This window comes from Lagopus leucura, unplaced genomic scaffold, assembly GCF_019238085.1.
Source record: "Lagopus leucura isolate 7727_CA_CO unplaced genomic scaffold, USGS_WTPT01 Super-Scaffold_100021, whole genome shotgun sequence".
NCBI classification, from domain to species: domain Eukaryota; kingdom Metazoa; phylum Chordata; class Aves; order Galliformes; family Phasianidae; genus Lagopus; species Lagopus leucura.
Window position 1 is genome coordinate 10781340 of NW_024962274.1, and position 8593 is coordinate 10789932.

General features: G+C 46.0%; 1 protein-coding gene across 1 annotated transcript in view; it reads right to left on the reverse strand.

Annotated features, from left to right (window-relative positions):
* FARP2 (FERM, ARH/RhoGEF and pleckstrin domain protein 2) overlaps positions 1-393 on the reverse strand; it is a 59414-nt gene extending 59021 nt beyond the window's left edge. The window contains exon 1 of the mRNA XM_042878282.1: positions 376-393. The gene's annotated coding sequence lies outside the window, so the exon portion shown is untranslated. The remainder of the gene's footprint in view (positions 1-375) is intronic.
* Between the last annotated feature and the right edge of the window lie 8200 nt (positions 394-8593).

Genomic DNA, 8593 nt, shown 5'->3' on the forward strand with positions numbered 1-8593 from the left:
CGGCGTCACCGCGCGGTGCCGCCCGCCGCCCGCAGCCTCCGCCGCGTCCCCGGCCCCGCCGAGCCCGCCCCGCCCCGCCCCGCCCCGCCATTGGGCGGCCAGCCCGGGGCCGGGCCCTGGGCGGCACGGCGGGGAGGGCCGCGGCCTCGCCTCGGCGATCGGGTTCGGCCAACAAAAAACGCTCTGTTTGCCCCAGGAGCCTTCCGTCTGCAAGCAGAAAGCCGCCGGTGAATGGAGGCCTCGAGCCAGGCGCGCCGCCCGGATTCCCCGTGCCCGCTGCGAGCTCCGGAATGCCGCTCGGCGCGGGACGACAGCAGCCGTCAGCCCCGGCGCTGGGCTTCGTCCCGCTCCTCGAGCCCGCACGAAACGCTTTACCCTTTATCCGGAGCTCCGCACAGCTGTCCTTCGTGCCTGCCCGCAGCCACGGACCCAGCGCTGACGCGAGGCGCAGCCGTGTCCCGTAGGGCTGAGGGCATCAGAACCTCTTGCCGAGGCAGCAAACCCGGCCCTCAGGCCGGAACCGAGCGCTGTTTGCAGCTGGAAGTCGCGCTGCTCCGACAGACTCACACACCCTCTGGTTTCCCAGCACGCTCAGAAGCAGATGCTGAGGCGGACTGCTGCCAAGGCCGTGCTCCCCACAAAGGGACACCTTCAACACATCTCCCCATTCCGCCTCACCAGAGCCTGTTTTTCTAGATGAGAAGTAAGAGAAAAAGGGAAACACGCTGGTTTCTCCAGGGAAGGACAGGTGGCCAACAAGGCGACGTGCAAAGAGCCATCCTGTATGTGAGAACTTGGCCTTTTCACAACAATTTGAAAAGCAAAACAGCATCTGAGTTTTATATTAACAAAGCACACAGAACATGCAGAACAGCCCTTTCATCCCAGAGCGGCTTCACCACTCTCACCCACAGACAGAAGGAGCTCACAAATTTAATGAGTAAATCCTGATGAGCAACATTCTCCTCCTTTAAAAAGAGAAAGTCACAAGGTTTTGAAGGGTACAGCGTTGTCCATTTGCCTTAAACTGAAACAGAGCCGAACAAGCTCACCTATGGAAAGAAGAGTATGGAGAGTGGCAGGAATACACATTTTAGGTAACTCCATTCATTAAAAAAATTGTTCCGGTAAACTGAAGGCTTTCCTTAACTGAAATGGATGTTTCAATACCTTGTTTTGCCTGCTATTTGCATTGCACTCCGGTGGAGCAGCCAGCTTTATTTGCAGCTTAAGCACCGAGATGTGTTTGCATCCTTTAAAGCAGACACTTCAAAGTCATCTTCATTTCAATCCCTTCTTTTCTTTAACATCTGAAAAGAACACAAAGATTTCCTTGTGGGAAAAAAAAAAAAAAGAAAAGCAGCTCTTACTAAAATGGAGAACAAATCTGATGCTGATGGCTGTAAAAGTAGCATCACAACAATTAGAGAGGAAGCAGTAACTGCAGGTCTTTAGAAGCACCAGCACCCTGCTGTTTGTGCTTCTCTGTGTCTTGCTCACTTTAATTGCTCACATGAAATACGTGTGGTTTGCTAGGCTGAAGCAATCCAGTAATGAAAAAGCACTGGAGGTTCTGTGTTTAAGTGCCCACACCTCGACTTGGACCCGCAGTTCATTTCCAGCCTTCCTACCCACCAGAGACAAAAACCATTCTTTCATCCCAGCACAAAGAGTTCAGTGGGAAACACAAGCATTGCATTGGGACCAGTTTACTTGCCATCACCTAAACCTTAAGAAGTTTCCTTTTCATACTTGCATTCCCCATTCTTCAGGACAGATAATGCAGCCCCACTGATAACAAATGGCAGCTATTACTGCCTAAATGCAAAAACCTTCCTACAATAGATCCTGTTAGAGAAGTCCCTAGAGGCTTTCATGCTTCTACTCTGCACTTTGGCAGGCCAGGCTGTGAAGGGACCTGCAATTTTTGGATCCTGAGGCAGACAAAGGGATAAAAAGGAATGAGATTCCAAATACACAAGCCAGAAGAAAGTGTCAGCTGTGCACCTTGCACCCACTGGATCCCTCAGCAAGCAACAGCCCATGAATGGATGATGCATTCCTAATCCCAGCTGAGCAGGGCACAAACAGAAAGTGCCCTAACAGACCGAGCCTCTGTCCTACACAGCCTTTTACAAAACTGCTTGGCTGCTGGAACACACAAAACATGCTTGAGACGTGGTGGTGGTGAACAGACTTGAGCCCTGAGAGAGGAAATGGATGCTATTATCATGAGTCAGCAATACATGCTTCACAGCTGTCTGCATAGAAAATAGAAACACAAAGACTTGAGAGTTTTCTTAACCTCTATAAAGGCAAACTTCCTGATCAACCAGGCAGTGCATTTGAATCATTTATATGACAAGGAAGCTAGGAGAGGGATAATTTCATTACGAGTCAGCTGCTGATGTTGGAAGGATGCAACACAAAGACTAAGTAAAACCTTACCACTGTGAGATAAAAAATGGTTGTGCATAACTCTTTCATTCAACTGAAGTTAGTCTGCCTTACATTCTCCTCTTGGTCCAAATGGGATAATTAGAATTACCCTCCTACTACAGTACAGTGGAATTTCCTTCTTTAGTTGCTCACTGGATAAAGGTAGAAGCCAAGACAGCATCTGGAAAAGCTTCCAGTTCAAATTCTTTATCATGGCAAAGAGGTACAACACAGATTGAAAAAAATACTCATCTTTTCATGACATCTTTTTCAGTTATGTATTAGCAGACTTCTAAGAAACAGAACTTTGTATCACCTAACAAATAACTTAAGTTTCATCTCCCCTTCTATGCACAGCAGGAGATAAGGTTGAGGTTGGACGCAAAACAACTTAAGCAATGTATATATGATGTATTCTATACCTCCCCACTTTAGCTGGGCTGCACATCACTAGTTCACTTCTCTAGCATGCTTTTCTGATACTCTGTGACAACATGCATAGCCAATGCTGGAGAGCTGAAGATGGATGGGTACAGATTTCATTGCAGGCAGGCCAGCTGAGCCATCAGTATCTCTACAAGGGGGGGGTGTTCACAGAGCCTTGGATACCACAGATGAGTGCTGCTGTCCTGCTTTGGTTAAAACTGGTGCAGGTATTTTGCCTTGTACTATAGGTCTCCCATCAGTCACTGCCTGGAGACACTCAGCAAACATCATTACCTGCCTAAGCATAGTGTTAGCTAGGGCTGAATGCAAGGCTGATAGTTCTGCCATGGGACAATTGCTCTTCTTTCTCCTGACCTCCTAGGACCTGTCTTCACAGGACCAGCTGCAAAGCATCCAGGATGGAAAAATATATCCAAAAATACATTCAGAACTTATACTGTACATCATGAAAATTAGTGACTCCCCTGACCACATTCATCATCTGAAAGTGTTTAGGCCCAGAAGGACTCACTAAAGTACTCTGCAGTTTGTGATGGACTGTGCCAGAACCACACGTAAGCCTAGTTCCCCTGTGTGCCAGGCCTGTCCTCTGGCCTGCCTTCCACATCAACACTGACATCTCAGTGGAGACTGGGCTGTGTGGATGGGTGAATCATTCCTCAACCTGTCTCATCCCTGATAAACAAATTCTCTGCCTAACAGCGCAGAGTTGCATCAGACCACTCCCCCAGTAGGAAAACCAAGCCAGTTTCAGCTGTTAGTCAGGTGTTGTTCTTTACCCACAAGACATTTGTACCCTAGATGATAGGAAAACATGAGAGAGAAGAGTGAAATTCTATCATTTGATTCCTACACTTGGCTTTCATAAGCAAAGGATAAAAGCATCATGTCAAAGTAAGCAGGGATAGCTGGATAACAGGAGTTTTGAGCTGCATTATGAACACAAAGAATGGATGACACAGGCAAACCAATACCTATTGTTTTCTGGAATCTCTTACACTGGATTCATTTACTGTTAATAAGCACCAGGAAGGACTGGAGAAACACTGTTTTTTTAACATTAATGAAGATACTTTGCAAAGTGGCAAAGATTAATGAGAATCAATCATAATTAGCAGCATCTTGCTAAAACAACTACAGAAACTGATTTCCATGCCACAGAAATTTGGGAGGAGTGGGGGTGTTCTGCTTCCAATCTTAAATGCCTGTCTTTCCACCTCCACATCCCCAGCCATCATGCTAGAGCACTTATCACAAAGGTAATCCTCCGGGCTTTCCAGATTGCTCCCCCCTGCTTTGGGGCAAGTCCTCAGGAGCCTCAGGACACACCATACCTATCAGTTCACCTTTATGAAGTGTGAAGTCCAAGAGTCTCAGCTTATGATCTTCTGTATTGTCCAATTCTTTTAAACAGGAATAAGCACTTAAAGGGAAAAAAAAAAAAAATCAGGTCTGCTCACTTGAAGTTACTAACTAAAAAATAGTGGATGCAATCCTTTTCTGTAATCACCCACTTTGACTTTCATAATTGCATTTTAAGTTAGCTCTCATGGTGAAAGTGGCAATTACAGGAGACAAATTAAGCACAACATATGTTCATACCTGTGTGTGAGCACACACACACACACACACACACACATGCAGGTACTTGCTCTGCAACTCCTGTCGGGCTGACTGGTGTGCTTGTCTAAGCATATTCCTCCTACCCAGAAGGTTCAGTCTACAGCCAGCAGCACTTATGAATCAACAGCATGAAACCCCAAAGCACACACAAGCTACGGGCTGCACGGAAACATGGCTGCTCAGCCACACACACTGGAACAAAAGTCCAGGCAAAAACCACAAACTGCCACCTATTTCCTCCGTGTATGGGTAAAGGTAAGAGACAAAACCCGATGGCACGTTGCCCCCACGTGGCGAACTCATCCTACTGCAGAAGAGTGTAAATACCTCCTCGAATTCCCCTACGCTTGCTTCAAGCTTTCCTCAGCATTTCAGTTAACGTTAATTCTTCGATTGCAGCAGCCTAAATATTAAGCTGAGAGATCAGTGAAACCATCTTTTCCACAAGAACACAATTTGCTTCTCTTTTTTTTTGCTTAAAACTTGGGTAATCTCAGCTTGCATGTGTATGAAACAGTAAGGCCTTAAGAAAAATAAAAGCACCCAACAAAATAAAACACAGAAATCCCTTTCTCCTCCTCCCTTTCCCTGAAGTTCATCTTCTCTCCCTGTCCATCAAATCAGGCCAGTATCTGTAGCATTTGTTACCTCATAGCTGCTCAAGGTTCAGTCCAGTCACAACTTGTACCAGGCTGTGAAGATCAACATCAAAAAGTGTTCAGGGGGAAAAACATGACACCATCAACCAGAAGCCATAATTCTCCCAAAATATGAAATTCTAACAGAAAAGAGAGATCATGTCCCTTTTTCACATCTGTTAAATGCCAAAGCCTTCAGACAATACGACTGTGTGAAAGCACAGTCATACAGACATCAGTTTCAACAGCAGAAAGTATCTTAGGTAGAGAAAAGCCCCTGGTAGACAGGCTGCTTCAGAACAAAAAGAAAAGTCAAGGAACCGTACATATGAATCCCCTAGGAAGTCTGGCAATTATTTCACTGCCAAATAAACCTGGGTTGAGAGCCTTGGTGACGCTAAGGCGTAAGATACTTTCAAAACCAAACTGGTAGACTTCTACCTCGAGTACTGTGTCCCGTTTTGGGCCCCTCACTGCAAGAAAGATATTGAGGCCCTGGAACGTGTTCAAAGGAGGGCAACAAAGCTGGTGAGGGGTCTGGAACACAGGCCATATGAGGAGAGGCTGAAGGAGCTGGGAATGTTCAGCCTGGAGAAGAGGCTCAGGGGAGACCTTATTGCTCTCTATAACTTCCTGAAGGGAGGTTGTAGTGAGCTGGGGGTCGGCCTCTGCTCTCGTGTCATTAGTGATAGGACCAGGGGGAATGGTTTCAAGCTACGGCAGGGGAGATTCAGGCTGGACATGAGGAAGTATTACTTTTCAGAAAGGGTGGTCAGGCACTGGAATGGATGCCCAGGGAGGTGGTGGAATCACCGACCCTGGGGGTGTTCAAGGAAAGACTGGATGTTGTGTTGAGGGACATGGCTTAGTGGGAGCTATTGGGAATAGGTGAACGGTTGGACTGGGTGATCTTTTAGGTCTTTTCCAACCTTAGTGATTCTATGATTCTATACCTAGACAGAAAACTGCTGGGTTCCCCAGTCCGTGCCAAAGCCAAACCAACTGCTCCAGCTATTTGGGCCGGGGAACAGGGATTGCAGCTTCCTAGTGATGCATGAAACCAAATGTGTGCATGCCACTGTTCTACACAGCCTGCAATCCTTGCCATTCTGCTTTTCTGTATTTCAAAGCAATGGAACAAGCAGTCTGCTTGCTGGGCATAGAAGATTAAAAGCACTTTTCTTGCTCTGAATGTAAACTTCCCAAATAAAAGCATGAGTCAGCAGGGCAGCTGCTTCACCAAAATGCAACTGCAGATCCAAAGTGCACGTTCTGGAGGAAAAACCCTGTGCTTTGAGAAAATCACTACTACAGGAAGAGCTTGACCTGGATTTTGGGCTCTGCATTATGAAAAAGTTTCTTAAAAGTAAAAATGAGTCAAAAACATCAAAACAACAGTGGAATTGCAAATTGGAAAGAACAGGAGTGGGCACGTTGTGGACAAAGCATTTTACTGCCAAGGCTCTTCCTTCTTTTAATGCTCTGCTGAAGGAGCACAGTATCTGTTTCAGTAAGTGTTTTGCATTAGCTCTCAGGGTGTGTTTATTTACTCATTCTACAGACTACACTGAGTTATCTTCACACGACATTGGACCTCCTCTGCTTCCTACCTGGGAATTTTCCCAGGAATTTTTGGTTTCTGCTTCTAAAAATGAGGCGATTCTCTCCCTTCACCCCACCAGCCTCAATTTGTTTATGAATAAAAACCAGGAGAACAGCCAGCTTAAGTAAGACAGCTTAACACAGTAAGCTGCTAATAGCTGGCTGTCTTTTAATTCAGGCATCTTGACCTTTTGCAACTGCCTCCTTCCACATGACTTTATGATTGAGCAGAAATTTCTACCCAGCAGCTTGGACCCCTTTTATGATGCAGCCATACTTTAAATCTGACATGGCACCACCACAGAAGATGCACATAAAACTGAGGACCCCAGGAGGGCTGAGAGCAGAGCACGGTTACCTGCATCAGTCCTACAAAACCATTTACATTGAGTTTCAAACAAAGTGAGCAATATTTAGCACCAGGCTTCGCAGTGTAAGTAGCTCTGCTCATTTTTTCCTACCAAGGAGCTCTGCCTTTCCCACAGCAACCAAAGCACAGCTCTTCTTGCCTTGCAGTACTTGTTTTTTGCAACTGTGTGCAGGACTGCCTCTGCTCCAGCCAGAGGTGGTTTCTGAGAAGCACGTTGTTCTCTGTCAGAGATGCTGGGCACCTCCTGTGTCTTGCTAGGCTTACAGGAACTCATTCCTGTGGGTGGAAATGAGCTCCATTTTGCATTTCAAGTACTGAAACGAAACCTGCAAACTTACAGCTACATCAGAAGATCTTGCCTTGCTAAACACAGTAGAAACTCCCTGGCACACCTGAAACTCCGACACACCTGTCAGTGGCTGGGAGCCAGACCCACGCATCCATCGCCTCCGGATCGCTCTGTCAACAAAGCTGGCCATCAAACCAGTCCTTAGACAAACCTTTTCTTCCCCTTCACGCTCTCCCTGGGCTTGACCCAGAATTGCACCAAGCTGACCTCACAGCACACGCACTCACCTGGTTAGTGTGAGCAGGCTGATTTTTGCACCGTTCCTATCTCCTCATCAAAAGAACACAAGCAGGCAATAGCACCACTCTGTCACTAATTAACAGCCAGACTAGCTCTCACTTCCATATAGCAGCATTTCAGGATCTACTGTTAAGCACCTAGAGAAAGGCAGAAATGGTGATGTTTTCCTTTTTCCTTTATACAAAGGAAAATTGATGTTTGCAGCTATTTTGTTCCCTCTATTTAATCACTAAATCTGTGAAAGAAGCTGGCAAAATCCCAATGCAACTTCTGCTTCAAGGCACAGAAGTAAGATAAAGCAGCAAGAGCACACAGAGTAGCCAATGAAATGGAGACACGAGGTATGCTCAGCCACTGCCATGCCAGACACTCCAAAAACAAGAGCCACGCCATACCTATCTGGTCAACCACATAAAAACAAGTCTCTCTCACTCAAGACAGTTGCTTGAAGACAGGAAACTCCTCTGTGCTCATACAGACTGTGCAGACACATGAACAGAAGACTCAAGTTCAAAGTTAAAATGCACAGGTCTGAGCTTTATTTCCTGCAGGGGTATTTGAGGTGATACGCTGCTATTAGCCAGCTTTGATAGATGATCAATAAAAAACTGCAGCCCTTTGCAACTTTTGCTATTGCTGCATTGTACAGGTGCATCTAAGAGATGCTGAATATTGCTCCTTTTTGGTACAATTTGCTAATGAAATGCCAAACGCTTTTCTAACCTCACAAGGCAGCTTTGTTTTCAGTCACCTTTCTCTGAGGTGATTAGAGATTTATTTATTAGATATATTATATTTATTATATAGATATATTTATTAGAGAGGAGAGAGGTGACCAATATATCCACACATCAACTAAATGGAAAGCCAAAAAGCAAGCAGTGT